This window comes from Schistocerca piceifrons, chromosome 5, assembly GCF_021461385.2.
Source record: "Schistocerca piceifrons isolate TAMUIC-IGC-003096 chromosome 5, iqSchPice1.1, whole genome shotgun sequence".
NCBI lineage: Eukaryota > Metazoa > Arthropoda > Insecta > Orthoptera > Acrididae > Schistocerca > Schistocerca piceifrons.
The window spans coordinates 598706968-598727663 of NC_060142.1; the positions used below are offsets into that span (position 1 = coordinate 598706968).

The following is a 20696-nucleotide window of genomic DNA, read 5'->3' on the forward strand; positions in this document are numbered from 1 at the left end:
AAATGGTTCGTGCTCTTCATCAGTATTACACTAGTCTATATTCTGCCGATGATTCTGGTGAGTCTCTTTCGGATGATGTCTTTGGGGATCTAACTGCGACGATCGCGCCTGACGCGAACGGCGAATTTCTCCGGGAGTTCCAGGTAGATGATGTTTTCGATTTTATTGCTCGCTCTCCGTCCAGTAAATCGCCGGGTCCAGACGGCCTGCCTAAAGAATTTTATCTCCGTTTTTGGCCTCTTTTGGGTGGCATTTTTACGCAGATTTTAAATGAGATTGTCAGGGGGATGGATGTGCCTGCCGATTTTAAAGTAGGGAAAATTGTTTTAATCCCGAAGTCCTGTGGTCGTTTATCTGCTGCCAATCTTCGTCCGCTCACATTGCTGAATTTTGACTATAAGACAGCTGCTAGAGCGCTCAATAGCCGGTTGTCTTCTCTGCTTCGGGGTGTGATTGGTGCACATCAATGTTGTTTTCATGATAGATCTATTCTGACACCAGTAGCCGAATATCGGGATTTTGTCTCGGTTGCGGCGGTTACAAACGTACATTGTGCCTTTGCCTTCCTTGATTTTTATAAGGCTTTTGATCACGTCAGTCATGTGTTTTTAGATCGTGTTTTAGGTACAATAGGTTTTAACGCTTCGTCACGTGGTGTTCTTGGCAATTTGTATAGGGGAATAACAGCTCGGGTGTCAGTCAATGGGCAGCTGACGCCGCCCATTGCTATCCGTCGCGGAGTGCCTCAGGGTAGTCCGCTCTCTATGTCTTTATTCGTATTGTCCCTGGAACCGCTGCTTCGGACTATTGCTCTCAAGCTTCAGGGTATGTCCCTCTCTGGTGGGAAGCTCTCTGTTAAGGCATATGCGGATGATGTCGTTGTTCTCCTCCGTCAACGTGATGATATCCCGTTGTTGAAAGGGGCGGTTGATGCATACTGTCGTGTCTCTGGAGCGCGTCTCAATCAGGGTAAATGTAAGTTCCTTGATATTCGAGGATTTCGCGATGCTGACGTCCCTTGGGCCACTTTTGTCGATCGCCATACGTCCTTGGGGATTATCATTGATCGGTGTCCTCTAAAAATGGCGGCTCTCAATTGGAAATCTGTCACCGAGAAGATACAGGGGGCTCTGATGGTCCATGAGCAGCGCTCTGCTACCATTTTGCAAAAAGTCAGAATCTTAGACACCTACGTTCTATGTAAAGCTTATTATGTTGCTCAGCTGTTCCCACTTCCCATGATGGTGGCGAAAAGGTTGCGCCAATTGTCTAGCAGGTTTATATGGAAGGGCCATCTATTCAAGTTACGTTACGAGGTAATGACGAAACCGCGTCTCTCCGGAGGCTTGGGCCTCTCTGACATTACTCGCAAGGCGTCTGCTTTGTACGTCCGCCGAACGACTCTAATTGTTACGCAAGAAGTGACTTCAATTACATCCAGGCTTTTTACTGTTGTGCGTCCGGCGAGCCTTGCTCCACCTGTCGATGTCGGACGCCTAAATTTTAAGTTGAAACACATTCGGGAATTTTACATTGCGGTGAGTTACCTCGGTGACGTCTTCTTGCGGCGACCGGTGCCAACGACCAAGGGCTTGATTGCCCGCTGGGAGGGGCTGGCCGGTCCCAATCCAATAGAACTGGCGTCTCCATCTGTGTCCTGGAGGAACGTCTGGAAGAACGTTAGTCTGCCGATCCACTCTATGGCCGTAGCGTCCACGTGGTATAGGGTAATAAATAATCTGGTTCCCACCAATGTACGACTGCACCGTATTGGTCTTTCTGACACGGACACCTGTACTCGGTGTGGTCTCCTGGATACCCTTGAACATCGATTCACCTGCTGTGGGCACCTTGCTAATTGGCGTTGGCTCAGGAAACAACTTGCTTTTGTCACTAGGTCTGCTGAAGCCGCTTATACTATTGACATCATCGTCCGGCCCGATTCTTCCTTTTTTCCGCGGACGAAGCTCCATACCGTCATGTGGTTGATTGGCCATTTCGTACATTTTGTCAACAGTTGTCATGAAGAGGATGGACACCTAGCGTTTCGGCAGTACATGCTTACTGCTTACTGGCAGCGCTTGCGATTGCCAGGCCTCCGAGATGATTTTGCCAATATGCTTAGCCTGACATTTGAAAGAGAGGGTGTTGGCTAAGGTCACCTGTGTGAGCCATTTTCTTTTATACTGTTTCTGGATTTGCCGCCTTTATATATGTTTCTTCTATACACCAGGACTGAAGTTTTCGTGTTTTAATCTTTATTTCAGTCAGCAGTCTACATTATATAGTCATGTTTTAGGATTTTAATTTCAGTACATAGGGGTATGATTCCTGCTTTGGGTGCAAAAAAAAAAAATATAAAAAAAAAAAAAAAAAAAAAGTGGTAGAGCACTGGTCTCGTAAACCAGGGGTCGTGAGTTCGAACCTCACAGAAGGCATTCATTTTTTAAACCTTCCTGCAAGGAGCGGAGCTATCTCGAGCAGCATCTAACACATGGCAGTACACTGAATGAAAGGGATGTTCTACAACCTATGACAAGTATTCTACTGGCCTCAGAGGTTTTCTGAATGCATAGGCAGAACATTGGTTTGTATGCATTTTGTAGTATAATGTCATGCTTGGCGATGTCATTCGTTTACGAGCCTCGCTACAGTGTGCATGCACGTTATCCATGTGAAGAGGCGTAAGCAAATGCTACCATTCTGCGAGATTCCTGCAGAAGGTATACGAATTGCGTTGATATACAGAGCACAAGGGAGCCAAAGTCAAGGCCTCCGTGGCGCAATCGGCTAGCGCGTTCGGCTGTTAACCGAAAGGTTGGTGGTTCGAGCCCACCCGGGGGCGAAATCGTTTTAACCGGCACCGAGGTGAGGACATACGTCAACTTTGTTAGAGATACACAGCTAGTGTGACAATTTGGCTGCGTTTGAGTGATGCCACAGAGCCTTATACACATTCAGCCAAGTGACACTGTAGGTAAAAACATGGCCCTACACAGACGTTCTGCTGTTTTCCTTTTTATTCGTCATGTGTGACACTGCAGTAGAGGGACGCCCGCTACAAAAGACGTATTCTTTACATTCAATTTCAGCATATACGTCGCGAGTGCCACATGACATGGCCTGTCTCTCGATGTCGATTTGTATTTGGTGTGTCTTAAGTGTCGGTCTGCAGTAGGCCGCTGTTGGCCGAGCGACGTGCTGTTTTCCTTTTTATTCGTCATGTGTGACACTGCAGTAGAGGGACGCCCGCTACAAAAGACGTATTCTTTACATTCAATTTCAGCATATACGTCGCGAGTGCCACATGACATGGCCTGTCTCTCGATGTCGATTTGTATTTGGTGTGTCTTAAGTGTCGGTCTGCAGTAGGCCGCTGTTGGCCGAGCGACGTGCAGTCGCCTTACATGAAGCCCCATGGGCAACGCCAGTGCCACTGTGGACAACAGCGCACTGTAGCCAGAGAGAGGAGCCGAAAGGCGCATTTCGCAGTCGAGCCACGCTATCCCACAAGCTGTGCACTAGGTCAGGATTGTGCAGACCGCTAACTTTTGGTGGGCCGACGCTCGTCGTCGATCGTAAGGGCGAAACATTCAAGAGATTTGGAAAACGGCAATGTGGACACCCCCAGCAGCAGCTGTGTGCCAAATCCGATATCTGGTCGAGGGCTGCAAGATTCAGTATGATGAAGTAACAATTTGGGGATAGCTCACAAACGCTAAGCTGCCGCCTTCTTAGCTCAGTGGTAGAGCACTGGTCTCGTAAACCAGGGGTCGTGAGTTCGAACCTCACAGAAGGCATTCATTTTTTAAACCTTCCTGCAAGGAGCGGAGCTATCTCGAGCAGCATCTAACACATGGCAGTACACTGAATGAAAGGGATGTTCTACAACCTATGACAAGTATTCTACTGGCCTCAGAGGTTTTCTGAATGCATAGGCAGAACATTGGTTTGTATGCATTTTGTAGTATAATGTCATGCTTGGCGATGTCATTCGTTTACGAGCCTCGCTACAGTGTGCATGCACGTTATCCATGTGAAGAGGCGTAAGCAAATGCTACCATTCTGCGAGATTCCTGCAGAAGGTATACGAATTGCGTTGATATACAGAGCACAAGGGAGCCAAAGTCAAGGCCTCCGTGGCGCAATCGGCTAGCGCGTTCGGCTATTAACCGAAAGGTTGGTGGCTCGAGCCCTCCCGGGGGCGAAATCGTTTTAACCGGCACCGAGGTGAGGACATACGTCAACTTTGTTAGAGATACACAGCTAGTGTGACAATTTGGCTGCGTTTGAGTGATGCCACAGAGCCTTATACACATTCAGCCAAGTGACACTGTAGGTAAAAACATGGCCCTACACAGACGTTCTGCTGTTTTCCTTTTTATTCGTCATGTGTGACACTGCAGTAGAGGGACGCCCGCTACAAAAGACGTATTCTTTACATTCAATTTCAGCATATACGTCGCGAGTGCCACATGACATGGCCTGTCTCTCGATGTCGATTTGTATTTGGTGTGTCTTAAGTGTCGGTCTGCAGTAGGCCGCTGTTGGCCGAGCGACGTGCAGTCGCCTTACATGAAGCCCCATGGGCAACGCCAGTGCCACTGTGGACAACAGCGCACTGTAGCCAGAGAGAGGAGCCGAAAGGCGCATTTCGCAGTCGAGCCACGCTATCCCACAAGCTGTGCACTAGGTCAGGATTGTGCAGACCGCTAACTTTTGGTGGGCCGACGCTCGTCGTCGATCGTAAGGGCGAAACATTCAAGAGATTTGGAAAACGGCAATGTGGACACCCCCAGCAGCAGCTGTGTGCCAAATCCGATATCTGGTCGAGGGCTGCAAGATTCAGTATGATGAAGTAACAATTTGGGGATAGCTCACAAACGCTAAGCTGCCGCCTTCTTAGCTCAGTGGTAGAGCACTGGTCTCGTAAACCAGGGGTCGTGAGTTCGAACCTCACAGAAGGCATTCATTTTTTAAACCTTCCTGCAAGGAGCGGAGCTATCTCGAGCAGCATCTAACACATGGCAGTACACTGAATGAAAGGGATGTTCTACAACCTATGACAAGTATTCTACTGGCCTCAGAGGTTTTCTGAATGCATAGGCAGAACATTGGTTTGTATGCATTTTGTAGTATAATGTCATGCTTGGCGATGTCATTCGTTTACGAGCCTCGCTACAGTGTGCATGCACGTTATCCATGTGAAGAGGCGTAAGCAAATGCTACCATTCTGCGAGATTCCTGCAGAAGGTATACGAATTGCGTTGATATACAGAGCACAAGGGAGCCAAAGTCAAGGCCTCCGTGGCGCAATCGGCTAGCGCGTTCGGCTGTTAACCGAAAGGTTGGTGGTTCGAGCCCACCCGGGGGCGAAATCGTTTTAACCGGCACCGAGGTGAGGACATACGTCAACTTTGTTAGAGATACACAGCTAGTGTGACAATTTGGCTGCCTTATACACATTCAGCCAAGTGACACTGTAGGTAAAAACATGGCCCTACACAGACGTTCTGCTGTTTTCCTTTTTATTCGTCATGTGTGACACTGCAGTAGAGGGACGCCCGCTACAAAAGACGTATTCTTTACATTCAATTTCAGCATATACGTCGCGAGTGCCACATGACATGGCCTGTCTCTCGATGTCGATTTGTATTTGGTGTGTCTTAAGTGTCGGTCTGCAGTAGGCCGCTGTTGGCCGAGCGACGTGCAGTCGCCTTACATGAAGCCCCATGGGCAACGCCAGTGCCACTGTGGACAACAGCGCACTGTAGCCAGAGAGAGGAGCCGAAAGGCGCATTTCGCAGTCGAGCCACGCTATCCCACAAGCTGTGCACTAGGTCAGGATTGTGCAGACCGCTAACTTTTGGTGGGCCGACGCTCGTCGTCGATCGTAAGGGCGAAACATTCAAGAGATTTGGAAAACGGCAATGTGGACACCCCCAGCAGCAGCTGTGTGCCAAATCCGATATCTGGTCGAGGGCTGCAAGATTCAGTATGATGAAGTAACAATTTGGGGATAGCTCACAAACGCTAACCTGCCGCCTTCTTAGCTCAGTGGTAGAGCACTGGTCTCGTAAACCAGGGGTCGTGAGTTCGAACCTCACAGAAAGCATTCATTTTTTAAACCTTCCTGCAAGGAGCGGAGCTATCTCGAGCAGCATCTAACACATGGCAGTACACTGAATGAAAGGGATGTTCTACAACCTATGACAAGTATTCTACTGGCCTCAGAGGTTTTCTGAATGCATAGGCAGAACATTGGTTTGTATGCATTTTGTAGTATAATGTCATGCTTGGCGATGTCATTCGTTTACGAGCCTCGCTACAGTGTGCATGCACGTTATCCATGTGAAGAGGCGTAAGCAAATGCTACCATTCTGCGAGATTCCTGCAGAAGGTATACGAATTGCGTTGATATACAGAGCACAAGGGAGCCAAAGTCAAGGCCTCCGTGGCGCAATCGGCTAGCGCGTTCGGCTGTTAACCGAAAGGTTGGTGGTTCGAGCCCACCCGGGGGCGAAATCGTTTTAACCGGCACCGAGGTGAGGACATACGTCAACTTTGTTAGAGATACACAGCTAGTGTGACAATTTGGCTGCCTTATACACATTCAGCCAAGTGACACTGTAGGTAAAAACATGGCCCTACACAGACGTTCTGCTGTTTTCCTTTTTATTCGTCATGTGTGACACTGCAGTAGAGGGACGCCCGCTACAAAAGACGTATTCTTTACATTCAATTTCAGCATATACGTCGCGAGTGCCACATGACATGGCCTGTCTCTCGATGTCGATTTGTATTTGGTGTGTCTTAAGTGTCGGTCTGCAGTAGGCCGCTGTTGGCCGAGCGACGTGCAGTCGCCTTACATGAAGCCCCATGGGCAACGCCAGTGCCACTGTGGACAACAGCGCACTGTAGCCAGAGAGAGGAGCCGAAAGGCGCATTTCGCAGTCGAGCCACGCTATCCCACAAGCTGTGCACTAGGTCAGGATTGTGCAGACCGCTAACTTTTGGTGGGCCGACGCTCGTCCTCGATCGTAAGGGCGAAACATTCAAGAGATTTGGAAAACGGCAATGTGGACACCCCCAGCAGCAGCTGTGTGCCAAATCCGATATCTGGTCGAGGGCTGCAAGATTCAGTATGATGAAGTAACAATTTGGGGATAGCTCACAAACGCTAAGCTGCCGCCTTCTTAGCTCAGTGGTAGAGCACTGGTCTCGTAAACCAGGGGTCGTGAGTTCGAACCTCACAGAAGGCATTCATTTTTTAAACCTTCCTGCAAGGAGCGGAGCTATCTCGAGCAGCATCTAACACATGGCAGTACACTGAATGAAAGGGATGTTCTACAACCTATGACAAGTATTCTACTGGCCTCAGAGGTTTTCTGAATGCATAGGCAGAACATTGGTTTGTATGCATTTTGTAGTATAATGTCATGCTTGGCGATGTCATTCGTTTACGAGCCTCGCTACAGTGTGCATGCACGTTATCCATGTGAAGAGGCGTAAGCAAATGCTACCATTCTGCGAGATTCCTGCAGAAGGTATACGAATTGCGTTGATATACAGAGCACAAGGGAGCCAAAGTCAAGGCCTCCGTGGCGCAATCGGCTAGCGCGTTCGGCTGTTAACCGAAAGGTTGGTGGTTCGAGCCCACCCGGGGGCGAAATCGTTTTAACCGGCACCGAGGTGAGGACATACGTCAACTTTGTTAGAGATACACAGCTAGTGTGACAATTTGGCTGCGTTTGAGTGATGCCACAGAGCCTTATACACATTCAGCCAAGTGACACTGTAGGTAAAAACATGGCCCTACACAGACGTTCTGCTGTTTTCCTTTTTATTCGTCATGTGTGACACTGCAGTAGAGGGACGCCCGCTACAAAAGACGTATTCTTTACATTCAATTTCAGCATATACGTCGCGAGTGCCACATGACATGGCCTGTCTCTCGATGTCGATTTGTATTTGGTGTGTCTTAAGTGTCGGTCTGCAGTAGGCCGCTGTTGGCCGAGCGACGTGCTGTTTTCCTTTTTATTCGTCATGTGTGACACTGCAGTAGAGGGACGCCCGCTACAAAAGACGTATTCTTTACATTCAATTTCAGCATATACGTCGCGAGTGCCACATGACATGGCCTGTCTCTCGATGTCGATTTGTATTTGGTGTGTCTTAAGTGTCGGTCTGCAGTAGGCCGCTGTTGGCCGAGCGACGTGCAGTCGCCTTACATGAAGCCCCATGGGCAACGCCAGTGCCACTGTGGACAACAGCGCACTGTAGCCAGAGAGAGGAGCCGAAAGGCGCATTTCGCAGTCGAGCCACGCTATCCCACAAGCTGTGCACTAGGTCAGGATTGTGCAGACCGCTAACTTTTGGTGGGCCGACGCTCGTCGTCGATCGTAAGGGCGAAACATTCAAGAGATTTGGAAAACGGCAATGTGGACACCCCCAGCAGCAGCTGTGTGCCAAATCCGATATCTGGTCGAGGGCTGCAAGATTCAGTATGATGAAGTAACAATTTGGGGATAGCTCACAAACGCTAAGCTGCCGCCTTCTTAGCTCAGTGGTAGAGCACTGGTCTCGTAAACCAGGGGTCGTGAGTTCGAACCTCACAGAAGGCATTCATTTTTTAAACCTTCCTGCAAGGAGCGGAGCTATCTCGAGCAGCATCTAACACATGGCAGTACACTGAATGAAAGGGATGTTCTACAACCTATGACAAGTATTCTACTGGCCTCAGAGGTTTTCTGAATGCATAGGCAGAACATTGGTTTGTATGCATTTTGTAGTATAATGTCATGCTTGGCGATGTCATTCGTTTACGAGCCTCGCTACAGTGTGCATGCACGTTATCCATGTGAAGAGGCGTAAGCAAATGCTACCATTCTGCGAGATTCCTGCAGAAGGTATACGAATTGCGTTGATATACAGAGCACAAGGGAGCCAAAGTCAAGGCCTCCGTGGCGCAATCGGCTAGCGCGTTCGGCTATTAACCGAAAGGTTGGTGGCTCGAGCCCTCCCGGGGGCGAAATCGTTTTAACCGGCACCGAGGTGAGGACATACGTCAACTTTGTTAGAGATACACAGCTAGTGTGACAATTTGGCTGCGTTTGAGTGATGCCACAGAGCCTTATACACATTCAGCCAAGTGACACTGTAGGTAAAAACATGGCCCTACACAGACGTTCTGCTGTTTTCCTTTTTATTCGTCATGTGTGACACTGCAGTAGAGGGACGCCCGCTACAAAAGACGTATTCTTTACATTCAATTTCAGCATATACGTCGCGAGTGCCACATGACATGGCCTGTCTCTCGATGTCGATTTGTATTTGGTGTGTCTTAAGTGTCGGTCTGCAGTAGGCCGCTGTTGGCCGAGCGACGTGCAGTCGCCTTACATGAAGCCCCATGGGCAACGCCAGTGCCACTGTGGACAACAGCGCACTGTAGCCAGAGAGAGGAGCCGAAAGGCGCATTTCGCAGTCGAGCCACGCTATCCCACAAGCTGTGCACTAGGTCAGGATTGTGCAGACCGCTAACTTTTGGTGGGCCGACGCTCGTCGTCGATCGTAAGGGCGAAACATTCAAGAGATTTGGAAAACGGCAATGTGGACACCCCCAGCAGCAGCTGTGTGCCAAATCCGATATCTGGTCGAGGGCTGCAAGATTCAGTATGATGAAGTAACAATTTGGGGATAGCTCACAAACGCTAAGCTGCCGCCTTCTTAGCTCAGTGGTAGAGCACTGGTCTCGTAAACCAGGGGTCGTGAGTTCGAACCTCACAGAAGGCATTCATTTTTTAAACCTTCCTGCAAGGAGCGGAGCTATCTCGAGCAGCATCTAACACATGGCAGTACACTGAATGAAAGGGATGTTCTACAACCTATGACAAGTATTCTACTGGCCTCAGAGGTTTTCTGAATGCATAGGCAGAACATTGGTTTGTATGCATTTTGTAGTATAATGTCATGCTTGGCGATGTCATTCGTTTACGAGCCTCGCTACAGTGTGCATGCACGTTATCCATGTGAAGAGGCGTAAGCAAATGCTACCATTCTGCGAGATTCCTGCAGAAGGTATACGAATTGCGTTGATATACAGAGCACAAGGGAGCCAAAGTCAAGGCCTCCGTGGCGCAATCGGCTAGCGCGTTCGGCTGTTAACCGAAAGGTTGGTGGTTCGAGCCCACCCGGGGGCGAAATCGTTTTAACCGGCACCGAGGTGAGGACATACGTCAACTTTGTTAGAGATACACAGCTAGTGTGACAATTTGGCTGCCTTATACACATTCAGCCAAGTGACACTGTAGGTAAAAACATGGCCCTACACAGACGTTCTGCTGTTTTCCTTTTTATTCGTCATGTGTGACACTGCAGTAGAGGGACGCCCGCTACAAAAGACGTATTCTTTACATTCAATTTCAGCATATACGTCGCGAGTGCCACATGACATGGCCTGTCTCTCGATGTCGATTTGTATTTGGTGTGTCTTAAGTGTCGGTCTGCAGTAGGCCGCTGTTGGCCGAGCGACGTGCAGTCGCCTTACATGAAGCCCCATGGGCAACGCCAGTGCCACTGTGGACAACAGCGCACTGTAGCCAGAGAGAGGAGCCGAAAGGCGCATTTCGCAGTCGAGCCACGCTATCCCACAAGCTGTGCACTAGGTCAGGATTGTGCAGACCGCTAACTTTTGGTGGGCCGACGCTCGTCGTCGATCGTAAGGGCGAAACATTCAAGAGATTTGGAAAACGGCAATGTGGACACCCCCAGCAGCAGCTGTGTGCCAAATCCGATATCTGGTCGAGGGCTGCAAGATTCAGTATGATGAAGTAACAATTTGGGGATAGCTCACAAACGCTAACCTGCCGCCTTCTTAGCTCAGTGGTAGAGCACTGGTCTCGTAAACCAGGGGTCGTGAGTTCGAACCTCACAGAAAGCATTCATTTTTTAAACCTTCCTGCAAGGAGCGGAGCTATCTCGAGCAGCATCTAACACATGGCAGTACACTGAATGAAAGGGATGTTCTACAACCTATGACAAGTATTCTACTGGCCTCAGAGGTTTTCTGAATGCATAGGCAGAACATTGGTTTGTATGCATTTTGTAGTATAATGTCATGCTTGGCGATGTCATTCGTTTACGAGCCTCGCTACAGTGTGCATGCACGTTATCCATGTGAAGAGGCGTAAGCAAATGCTACCATTCTGCGAGATTCCTGCAGAAGGTATACGAATTGCGTTGATATACAGAGCACAAGGGAGCCAAAGTCAAGGCCTCCGTGGCGCAATCGGCTAGCGCGTTCGGCTGTTAACCGAAAGGTTGGTGGTTCGAGCCCACCCGGGGGCGAAATCGTTTTAACCGGCACCGAGGTGAGGACATACGTCAACTTTGTTAGAGATACACAGCTAGTGTGACAATTTGGCTGCCTTATACACATTCAGCCAAGTGACACTGTAGGTAAAAACATGGCCCTACACAGACGTTCTGCTGTTTTCCTTTTTATTCGTCATGTGTGACACTGCAGTAGAGGGACGCCCGCTACAAAAGACGTATTCTTTACATTCAATTTCAGCATATACGTCGCGAGTGCCACATGACATGGCCTGTCTCTCGATGTCGATTTGTATTTGGTGTGTCTTAAGTGTCGGTCTGCAGTAGGCCGCTGTTGGCCGAGCGACGTGCAGTCGCCTTACATGAAGCCCCATGGGCAACGCCAGTGCCACTGTGGACAACAGCGCACTGTAGCCAGAGAGAGGAGCCGAAAGGCGCATTTCGCAGTCGAGCCACGCTATCCCACAAGCTGTGCACTAGGTCAGGATTGTGCAGACCGCTAACTTTTGGTGGGCCGACGCTCGTCCTCGATCGTAAGGGCGAAACATTCAAGAGATTTGGAAAACGGCAATGTGGACACCCCCAGCAGCAGCTGTGTGCCAAATCCGATATCTGGTCGAGGGCTGCAAGATTCAGTATGATGAAGTAACAATTTGGGGATAGCTCACAAACGCTAAGCTGCCGCCTTCTTAGCTCAGTGGTAGAGCACTGGTCTCGTAAACCAGGGGTCGTGAGTTCGAACCTCACAGAAGGCATTCATTTTTTAAACCTTCCTGCAAGGAGCGGAGCTATCTCGAGCAGCATCTAACACATGGCAGTACACTGAATGAAAGGGATGTTCTACAACCTATGACAAGTATTCTACTGGCCTCAGAGGTTTTCTGAATGCATAGGCAGAACATTGGTTTGTATGCATTTTGTAGTATAATGTCATGCTTGGCGATGTCATTCGTTTACGAGCCTCGCTACAGTGTGCATGCACGTTATCCATGTGAAGAGGCGTAAGCAAATGCTACCATTCTGCGAGATTCCTGCAGAAGGTATACGAATTGCGTTGATATACAGAGCACAAGGGAGCCAAAGTCAAGGCCTCCGTGGCGCAATCGGCTAGCGCGTTCGGCTGTTAACCGAAAGGTTGGTGGTTCGAGCCCACCCGGGGGCGAAATCGTTTTAACCGGCACCGAGGTGAGGACATACGTCAACTTTGTTAGAGATACACAGCTAGTGTGACAATTTGGCTGCCTTATACACATTCAGCCAAGTGACACTGTAGGTAAAAACATGGCCCTACACAGACGTTCTGCTGTTTTCCTTTTTATTCGTCATGTGTGACACTGCAGTAGAGGGACGCCCGCTACAAAAGACGTATTCTTTACATTCAATTTCAGCATATACGTCGCGAGTGCCACATGACATGGCCTGTCTCTCGATGTCGATTTGTATTTGGTGTGTCTTAAGTGTCGGTCTGCAGTAGGCCGCTGTTGGCCGAGCGACGTGCAGTCGCCTTACATGAAGCCCCATGGGCAACGCCAGTGCCACTGTGGACAACAGCGCACTGTAGCCAGAGAGAGGAGCCGAAAGGCGCATTTCGCAGTCGAGCCACGCTATCCCACAAGCTGTGCACTAGGTCAGGATTGTGCAGACCGCTAACTTTTGGTGGGCCGACGCTCGTCGTCGATCGTAAGGGCGAAACATTCAAGAGATTTGGAAAACGGCAATGTGGACACCCCCAGCAGCAGCTGTGTGCCAAATCCGATATCTGGTCGAGGGCTGCAAGATTCAGTATGATGAAGTAACAATTTGGGGATAGCTCACAAACGCTAACCTGCCGCCTTCTTAGCTCAGTGGTAGAGCACTGGTCTCGTAAACCAGGGGTCGTGAGTTCGAACCTCACAGAAGGCATTCATTTTTTAAACCTTCCTGCAAGGAGCGGAGCTATCTCGAGCAGCATCTAACACATGGCAGTACACTGAATGAAAGGGATGTTCTACAACCTATGACAAGTATTCTACTGGCCTCAGAGGTTTTCTGAATGCATAGGCAGAACATTGGTTTGTATGCATTTTGTAGTATAATGTCATGCTTGGCGATGTCATTCGTTTACGAGCCTCGCTACAGTGTGCATGCACGTTATCCATGTGAAGAGGCGTAAGCAAATGCTACCATTCTGCGAGATTCCTGCAGAAGGTATACGAATTGCGTTGATATACAGAGCACAAGGGAGCCAAAGTCAAGGCCTCCGTGGCGCAATCGGCTAGCGCGTTCGGCTGTTAACCGAAAGGTTGGTGGTTCGAGCCCACCCGGGGGCGAAATCGTTTTAACCGGCACCGAGGTGAGGACATACGTCACCTTTGTTAGAGATACACAGCTAGTGTGACAATTTGGCTGCCTTATACACATTCAGCCAAGTGACACTGTAGGTAAAAACATGGCCCTACACAGACGTTCTGCTGTTTTCCTTTTTATTCGTCATGTGTGACACTGCAGTAGAGGGACGCCCGCTACAAAAGACGTATTCTTTACATTCAATTTCAGCATATACGTCGCGAGTGCCACATGACATGGCCTGTCTCTCGATGTCGATTTGTATTTGGTGTGTCTTAAGTGTCGGTCTGCAGTAGGCCGCTGTTGGCCGAGCGACGTGCAGTCGCCTTACATGAAGCCCCATGGGCAACGCCAGTGCCACTGTGGACAACAGCGCACTGTAGCCAGAGAGAGGAGCCGAAAGGCGCATTTCGCAGTCGAGCCACGCTATCCCACAAGCTGTGCACTAGGTCAGGATTGTGCAGACCGCTAACTTTTGGTGGGCCGACGCTCGTCGTCGATCGTAAGGGCGAAACATTCAAGAGATTTGGAAAACGGCAATGTGGACACCCCCAGCAGCAGCTGTGTGCCAAATCCGATATCTGGTCGAGGGCTGCAAGATTCAGTATGATGAAGTAACAATTTGGGGATAGCTCACAAACGCTAACCTGCCGCCTTCTTAGCTCAGTGGTAGAGCACTGGTCTCGTAAACCAGGGGTCGTGAGTTCGAACCTCACAGAAGGCATTCATTTTTTAAACCTTCCTGCAAGGAGCGGAGCTATCTCGAGCAGCATCTAACACATGGCAGTACACTGAATGAAAGGGATGTTCTACAACCTATGACAAGTATTCTACTGGCCTCAGAGGTTTTCTGAATGCATAGGCAGAACATTGGTTTGTATGCATTTTGTAGTATAATGTCATGCTTGGCGATGTCATTCGTTTACGAGCCTCGCTACAGTGTGCATGCACGTTATCCATGTGAAGAGGCGTAAGCAAATGCTACCATTCTGCGAGATTCCTGCAGAAGGTATACGAATTGCGTTGATATACAGAGCACAAGGGAGCCAAAGTCAAGGCCTCCGTGGCGCAATCGGCTAGCGCGTTCGGCTGTTAACCGAAAGGTTGGTGGTTCGAGCCCACCCGGGGGCGAAATCGTTTTAACCGGCACCGAGGTGAGGACATACGTCACCTTTGTTAGAGATACACAGCTAGTGTGACAATTTGGCTGCCTTATACACATTCAGCCAAGTGACACTGTAGGTAAAAACATGGCCCTACACAGACGTTCTGCTGTTTTCCTTTTTATTCGTCATGTGTGACACTGCAGTAGAGGGACGCCCGCTACAAAAGACGTATTCTTTACATTCAATTTCAGCATATACGTCGCGAGTGCCACATGACATGGCCTGTCTCTCGATGTCGATTTGTATTTGGTGTGTCTTAAGTGTCGGTCTGCAGTAGGCCGCTGTTGGCCGAGCGACGTGCAGTCGCCTTACATGAAGCCCCATGGGCAACGCCAGTGCCACTGTGGACAACAGCGCACTGTAGCCAGAGAGAGGAGCCGAAAGGCGCATTTCGCAGTCGAGCCACGCTATCCCACAAGCTGTGCACTAGGTCAGGATTGTGCAGACCGCTAACTTTTGGTGGGCCGACGCTCGTCGTCGATCGTAAGGGCGAAACATTCAAGAGATTTGGAAAACGGCAATGTGGACACCCCCAGCAGCAGCTGTGTGCCAAATCCGATATCTGGTCGAGGGCTGCAAGATTCAGTATGATGAAGTAACAATTTGGGGATAGCTCACAAACGCTAAGCTGCCGCCTTCTTAGCTCAGTGGTAGAGCACTGGTCTCGTAAACCAGGGGTCGTGAGTTCGAACCTCACAGAAGGCATTCATTTTTTAAACCTTCCTGCAAGGAGCGGAGCTATCTCGAGCAGCATCTAACACATGGCAGTACACTGAATGAAAGGGATGTTCTACAACCTATGACAAGTATTCTACTGGCCTCAGAGGTTTTCTGAATGCATAGGCAGAACATTGGTTTGTATGCATTTTGTAGTATAATGTCATGCTTGGCGATGTCATTCGTTTACGAGCCTCGCTACAGTGTGCATGCACGTTATCCATGTGAAGAGGCGTAAGCAAATGCTACCATTCTGCGAGATTCCTGCAGAAGGTATACGAATTGCGTTGATATACAGAGCACAAGGGAGCCAAAGTCAAGGCCTCCGTGGCGCAATCGGCTAGCGCGTTCGGCTGTTAACCGAAAGGTTGGTGGTTCGAGCCCACCCGGGGGCGAAATCGTTTTAACCGGCACCGAGGTGAGGACATACGTCAACTTTGTTAGAGATACACAGCTAGTGTGACAATTTGGCTGCCTTATACACATTCAGCCAAGTGACACTGTAGGTAAAAACATGGCCCTACACAGACGTTCTGCTGTTTTCCTTTTTATTCGTCATGTGTGACACTGCAGTAGAGGGACGCCCGCTACAAAAGACGTATTCTTTACATTCAATTTCAGCATATACGTCGCGAGTGCCACATGACATGGCCTGTCTCTCGATGTCGATTTGTATTTGGTGTGTCTTAAGTGTCGGTCTGCAGTAGGCCGCTGTTGGCCGAGCGACGTGCAGTCGCCTTACATGAAGCCCCATGGGCAACGCCAGTGCCACTGTGGACAACAGCGCACTGTAGCCAGAGAGAGGAGCCGAAAGGCGCATTTCGCAGTCGAGCCACGCTATCCCACAAGCTGTGCACTAGGTCAGGATTGTGCAGACCGCTAACTTTTGGTGGGCCGACGCTCGTCGTCGATCGTAAGGGCGAAACATTCAAGAGATTTGGAAAACGGCAATGTGGACACCCCCAGCAGCAGCTGTGTGCCAAATCCGATATCTGGTCGAGGGCTGCAAGATTCAGTATGATGAAGTAACAATTTGGGGATAGCTCACAAACGCTAACCTGCCGCCTTCTTAGCTCAGTGGTAGAGCACTGGTCTCGTAAACCAGGGGTCGTGAGTTCGAACCTCACAGAAAGCATTCATTTTTTAAACCTTCCTGCAAGGAGCGGAGCTATCTCGAGCAGCATCTAACACATGGCAGTACACTGAATGAAAGGGATGTTCTACAACCTATGACAAGTATTCTACTGGCCTCAGAGGTTTTCTGAATGCATAGGCAGAACATTGGTTTGTATGCATTTTGTAGTATAATGTCATGCTTGGCGATGTCATTCGTTTACGAGCCTCGCTACAGTGTGCATGCACGTTATCCATGTGAAGAGGCGTAAGCAAATGCTACCATTCTGCGAGATTCCTGCAGAAGGTATACGAATTGCGTTGATATACAGAGCACAAGGGAGCCAAAGTCAAGGCCTCCGTGGCGCAATCGGCTAGCGCGTTCGGCTGTTAACCGAAAGGTTGGTGGTTCGAGCCCACCCGGGGGCGAAATCGTTTTAACCGGCACCGAGGTGAGGACATACGTCAACTTTGTTAGAGATACACAGCTAGTGTGACAATTTGGCTGCCTTATACACATTCAGCCAAGTGACACTGTAGGTAAAAACATGGCCCTACACAGACGTTCTGCTGTTTTCCTTTTTATTCGTCATGTGTGACACTGCAGTAGAGGGACGCCCGCTACAAAAGACGTATTCTTTACATTCAATTTCAGCATATACGTCGCGAGTGCCACATGACATGGCCTGTCTCTCGATGTCGATTTGTATTTGGTGTGTCTTAAGTGTCGGTCTGCAGTAGGCCGCTGTTGGCCGAGCGACGTGCAGTCGCCTTACATGAAGCCCCATGGGCAACGCCAGTGCCACTGTGGACAACAGCGCACTGTAGCCAGAGAGAGGAGCCGAAAGGCGCATTTCGCAGTCGAGCCACGCTATCCCACAAGCTGTGCACTAGGTCAGGATTGTGCAGACCGCTAACTTTTGGTGGGCCGACGCTCGTCCTCGATCGTAAGGGCGAAACATTCAAGAGATTTGGAAAACGGCAATGTGGACACCCCCAGCAGCAGCTGTGTGCCAAATCCGATATCTGGTCGAGGGCTGCAAGATTCAGTATGATGAAGTAACAATTTGGGGATAGCTCACAAACGCTAAGCTGCCGCCTTCTTAGCTCAGTGGTAGAGCACTGGTCTCGTAAACCAGGGGTCGTGAGTTCGAACCTCACAGAAGGCATTCATTTTTTAAACCTTCCTGCAAGGAGCGGAGCTATCTCGAGCAGCATCTAACACATGGCAGTACACTGAATGAAAGGGATGTTCTACAACCTATGACAAGTATTCTACTGGCCTCAGAGGTTTTCTGAATGCATAGGCAGAACATTGGTTTGTATGCATTTTGTAGTATAATGTCATGCTTGGCGATGTCATTCGTTTACGAGCCTCGCTACAGTGTGCATGCACGTTATCCATGTGAAGAGGCGTAAGCAAATGCTACCATTCTGCGAGATTCCTGCAGAAGGTATACGAATTGCGTTGATATACAGAGCACAAGGGAGCCAAAGTCAAGGCCTCCGTGGCGCAATCGGCTAGCGCGTTCGGCTGTTAACCGAAAGGTTGGTGGTTCGAGCCCACCCGGGGGCGAAATCGTTTTAACCGGCACCGAGGTGAGGACATACGTCAACTTTGTTAGAGATACACAGCTAGTGTGACAATTTGGCTGCCTTATACACATTCAGCCAAGTGACACTGTAGGTAAAAACATGGCCCTACACAGACGTTCTGCTGTTTTCCTTTTTATTCGTCATGTGTGACACTGCAGTAGAGGGACGCCCGCTACAAAAGACGTATTCTTTACATTCAATTTCAGCATATACGTCGCGAGTGCCACATGACATGGCCTGTCTCTCGATGTCGATTTGTATTTGGTGTGTCTTAAGTGTCGGTCTGCAGTAGGCCGCTGTTGGCCGAGCGACGTGCAGTCGCCTTACATGAAGCCCCATGGGCAACGCCAGTGCCACTGTGGACAACAGCGCACTGTAGCCAGAGAGAGGAGCCGAAAGGCGCATTTCGCAGTCGAGCCACGCTATCCCACAAGCTGTGCACTAGGTCAGGATTGTGCAGACCGCTAACTTTTGGTGGGCCGACGCTCGTCGTCGATCGTAAGGGCGAAACATTCAAGAGATTTGGAAAACGGCAATGTGGACACCCCCAGCAGCAGCTGTGTGCCAAATCCGATATCTGGTCGAGGGCTGCAAGATTCAGTATGATGAAGTAACAATTTGGGGATAGCTCACAAACGCTAACCTGCCGCCTTCTTAGCTCAGTGGTAGAGCACTGGTCTCGTAAACCAGGGGTCGTGAGTTCGAACCTCACAGAAGGCATTCATTTTTTAAACCTTCCTGCAAGGAGCGGAGCTATCTCGAGCAGCATCTAACACATGGCAGTACACTGAATGAAAGGGATGTTCTACAACCTATGACAAGTATTCTACTGGCCTCAGAGGTTTTCTGAATGCATAGGCAGAACATTGGTTTGTATGCATTTTGTAGTATAATGTCATGCTTGGCGATGTCATTCGTTTACGAGCCTCGCTACAGTGTGCATGCACGTTATCCATGTGAAGAGGCGTAAGCAAATGCTACCATTCTGCGAGATTCCTGCAGAAGGTATACGAATTGCGTTGATATACAGAGCACAAGGGAGCCAAAGTCAAGGCCTCCGTGGCGCAATCGGCTAGCGCGTTCGGCTGTTAACCGAAAGGTTGGTGGTTCGAGCCCACCCGTGGGCGAAATCGTTTTAACCGGCACCGAGGTGAGGACATACGTCACCTTTGTTAGAGATACACAGCTAGTGTGACAATTTGGCTGCCTTATACACATTCAGCCAAGTGACACTGTAGGTAAAAACATGGCCCTACACAGACGTTCTGCTGTTTTCCTTTTTATTCGTCATGTGTGACACTGCAGTAGAGGGACGCCCGCTACAAAAGACGTATTCTTTACATTCAATTTCAGCATATACGTCGCGAGTGCCACATGACATGGCCTGTCTCTCGATGTCGATTTGTATTTGGTGTGTCTTAAGTGTCGGTCTGCAGTAGGCCGCTGTTGGCCGAGCGACGTGCAGTCGCCTTACATGAAGCCCCATGGGCAACGCCAGTGCCACTGTGGACAACAGCGCACTGTAGCCAGAGAGAGGAGCCGAAAGGCGCATTTCGCAGTCGAGCCACGCTATCCCACAAGCTGTGCACTAGGTCAGGATTGTGCAGACCGCTAACTTTTGGTGGGCCGACGCTCGTCGTCGATCGTAAGGGCGAAACATTCAAGAGATTTGGAAAACGGCAATGTGGACACCCCCAGCAGCAGCTGTGTGCCAAATCCGATATCTGGTCGAGGGCTGCAAGATTCAGTATGATGAAGTAACAATTTGGGGATAGCTCACAAACGCTAACCTGCCGCCTTCTTAGCTCAGTGGTAGAGCACTGGTCTCGTAAACCAGGGGTCGTGAGTTCGAACCTCACAGAAGGCATTCATTTTTTAAACCTTCCTGCAAGGAGCGGAGCTATCTCGAGCAGCATCTAACACATGGCAGTACACTGAATGAAAGGGATGTTCTACAACCTATGACAAGTATTCTACTGGCCTCAGAGGTTTTCTGAATGCATAGGCAGAACATTGGTTTGTATGCATTTTGTAGTATAATGTCATGCTTGGCGATGTCATTCGTTTACGAGCCTCGCTACAGTGTGCATGCACGTTATCCATGTGAAGAGGCGTAAGCAAATGCTACCATTCTGCGAGATTCCTGCAGAAGGTATACGAATTGCGTTGATATACAGAGCACAAGGGAGCCAAAGTCAAGGCCTCCGTGGCGCAATCGGCTAGCGCGTTCGGCTGTTAACCGAAAGGTTGGTGGTTCGAGCCCACCCGGGGGCGAAATCGTTTTAACCGGCACCGAGGTGAGGACATACGTCACCTTTGTTAGAGATACACAGCTAGTGTGACAATTTGGCTGCCTTATACACATTCAGCCAAGTGACACTGTAGGTAAAAACATGGCCCTACACAGACGTTCTGCTGTTTTCCTTTTTATTCGTCATGTGTGACACT

The 20696-nt window shown here is 49.5% G+C and overlaps 31 non-coding genes across 31 annotated transcripts; all 31 read left to right on the forward strand.

Annotated features, from left to right (window-relative positions):
• The first annotated feature begins 2771 nt into the window (after nt 1-2771).
• Nucleotides 2772-2845, forward strand: Trnan-guu. Its single transcript has one exon. It is a non-coding gene; the product is annotated as a tRNA-Asn (tRNA).
• An 883-nt stretch (nt 2846-3728) lies between these two features.
• Trnat-cgu lies at nt 3729-3800 on the forward strand. Its single transcript has one exon. It is a non-coding gene; the product is annotated as a tRNA-Thr (tRNA).
• A 333-nt stretch (nt 3801-4133) lies between these two features.
• On the forward strand, nt 4134-4207 carry Trnan-auu. The gene has a single exon. It is a non-coding gene; the product is annotated as a tRNA-Asn (tRNA).
• Nucleotides 4208-4896: 689 nt separating this feature from the next.
• On the forward strand, nt 4897-4968 carry Trnat-cgu. The gene has a single exon. It is a non-coding gene; the product is annotated as a tRNA-Thr (tRNA).
• A 333-nt stretch (nt 4969-5301) lies between these two features.
• Nucleotides 5302-5375, forward strand: Trnan-guu. Its single transcript has one exon. It is a non-coding gene; the product is annotated as a tRNA-Asn (tRNA).
• Nucleotides 5376-6043: 668 nt separating this feature from the next.
• Trnat-cgu lies at nt 6044-6115 on the forward strand. The gene has a single exon. It is a non-coding gene; the product is annotated as a tRNA-Thr (tRNA).
• Nucleotides 6116-6448: 333 nt separating this feature from the next.
• On the forward strand, nt 6449-6522 carry Trnan-guu. The gene has a single exon. It is a non-coding gene; the product is annotated as a tRNA-Asn (tRNA).
• Nucleotides 6523-7190: 668 nt separating this feature from the next.
• On the forward strand, nt 7191-7262 carry Trnat-cgu. The gene has a single exon. It is a non-coding gene; the product is annotated as a tRNA-Thr (tRNA).
• A 333-nt stretch (nt 7263-7595) lies between these two features.
• Nucleotides 7596-7669, forward strand: Trnan-guu. Its single transcript has one exon. It is a non-coding gene; the product is annotated as a tRNA-Asn (tRNA).
• Nucleotides 7670-8552: 883 nt separating this feature from the next.
• Trnat-cgu lies at nt 8553-8624 on the forward strand. The gene has a single exon. It is a non-coding gene; the product is annotated as a tRNA-Thr (tRNA).
• A 333-nt stretch (nt 8625-8957) lies between these two features.
• Trnan-auu lies at nt 8958-9031 on the forward strand. The gene has a single exon. It is a non-coding gene; the product is annotated as a tRNA-Asn (tRNA).
• Nucleotides 9032-9720: 689 nt separating this feature from the next.
• On the forward strand, nt 9721-9792 carry Trnat-cgu. Its single transcript has one exon. It is a non-coding gene; the product is annotated as a tRNA-Thr (tRNA).
• A 333-nt stretch (nt 9793-10125) lies between these two features.
• Nucleotides 10126-10199, forward strand: Trnan-guu. Its single transcript has one exon. It is a non-coding gene; the product is annotated as a tRNA-Asn (tRNA).
• A 668-nt stretch (nt 10200-10867) lies between these two features.
• Trnat-cgu lies at nt 10868-10939 on the forward strand. Its single transcript has one exon. It is a non-coding gene; the product is annotated as a tRNA-Thr (tRNA).
• A 333-nt stretch (nt 10940-11272) lies between these two features.
• Trnan-guu lies at nt 11273-11346 on the forward strand. Its single transcript has one exon. It is a non-coding gene; the product is annotated as a tRNA-Asn (tRNA).
• A 668-nt stretch (nt 11347-12014) lies between these two features.
• Nucleotides 12015-12086, forward strand: Trnat-cgu. Its single transcript has one exon. It is a non-coding gene; the product is annotated as a tRNA-Thr (tRNA).
• Nucleotides 12087-12419: 333 nt separating this feature from the next.
• Nucleotides 12420-12493, forward strand: Trnan-guu. Its single transcript has one exon. It is a non-coding gene; the product is annotated as a tRNA-Asn (tRNA).
• Nucleotides 12494-13161: 668 nt separating this feature from the next.
• On the forward strand, nt 13162-13233 carry Trnat-cgu. Its single transcript has one exon. It is a non-coding gene; the product is annotated as a tRNA-Thr (tRNA).
• A 333-nt stretch (nt 13234-13566) lies between these two features.
• Trnan-guu lies at nt 13567-13640 on the forward strand. Its single transcript has one exon. It is a non-coding gene; the product is annotated as a tRNA-Asn (tRNA).
• Nucleotides 13641-14308: 668 nt separating this feature from the next.
• Nucleotides 14309-14380, forward strand: Trnat-cgu. The gene has a single exon. It is a non-coding gene; the product is annotated as a tRNA-Thr (tRNA).
• A 333-nt stretch (nt 14381-14713) lies between these two features.
• Trnan-guu lies at nt 14714-14787 on the forward strand. The gene has a single exon. It is a non-coding gene; the product is annotated as a tRNA-Asn (tRNA).
• A 668-nt stretch (nt 14788-15455) lies between these two features.
• On the forward strand, nt 15456-15527 carry Trnat-cgu. Its single transcript has one exon. It is a non-coding gene; the product is annotated as a tRNA-Thr (tRNA).
• A 333-nt stretch (nt 15528-15860) lies between these two features.
• Trnan-guu lies at nt 15861-15934 on the forward strand. The gene has a single exon. It is a non-coding gene; the product is annotated as a tRNA-Asn (tRNA).
• A 668-nt stretch (nt 15935-16602) lies between these two features.
• Nucleotides 16603-16674, forward strand: Trnat-cgu. Its single transcript has one exon. It is a non-coding gene; the product is annotated as a tRNA-Thr (tRNA).
• Nucleotides 16675-17007: 333 nt separating this feature from the next.
• Trnan-guu lies at nt 17008-17081 on the forward strand. Its single transcript has one exon. It is a non-coding gene; the product is annotated as a tRNA-Asn (tRNA).
• Nucleotides 17082-17749: 668 nt separating this feature from the next.
• Trnat-cgu lies at nt 17750-17821 on the forward strand. Its single transcript has one exon. It is a non-coding gene; the product is annotated as a tRNA-Thr (tRNA).
• A 333-nt stretch (nt 17822-18154) lies between these two features.
• Trnan-guu lies at nt 18155-18228 on the forward strand. The gene has a single exon. It is a non-coding gene; the product is annotated as a tRNA-Asn (tRNA).
• Nucleotides 18229-18896: 668 nt separating this feature from the next.
• Nucleotides 18897-18968, forward strand: Trnat-cgu. Its single transcript has one exon. It is a non-coding gene; the product is annotated as a tRNA-Thr (tRNA).
• Nucleotides 18969-19301: 333 nt separating this feature from the next.
• On the forward strand, nt 19302-19375 carry Trnan-guu. Its single transcript has one exon. It is a non-coding gene; the product is annotated as a tRNA-Asn (tRNA).
• Nucleotides 19376-20043: 668 nt separating this feature from the next.
• Nucleotides 20044-20115, forward strand: Trnat-cgu. The gene has a single exon. It is a non-coding gene; the product is annotated as a tRNA-Thr (tRNA).
• Nucleotides 20116-20448: 333 nt separating this feature from the next.
• On the forward strand, nt 20449-20522 carry Trnan-guu. Its single transcript has one exon. It is a non-coding gene; the product is annotated as a tRNA-Asn (tRNA).
• The last annotated feature ends 174 nt before the right edge of the window (nt 20523-20696 follow it).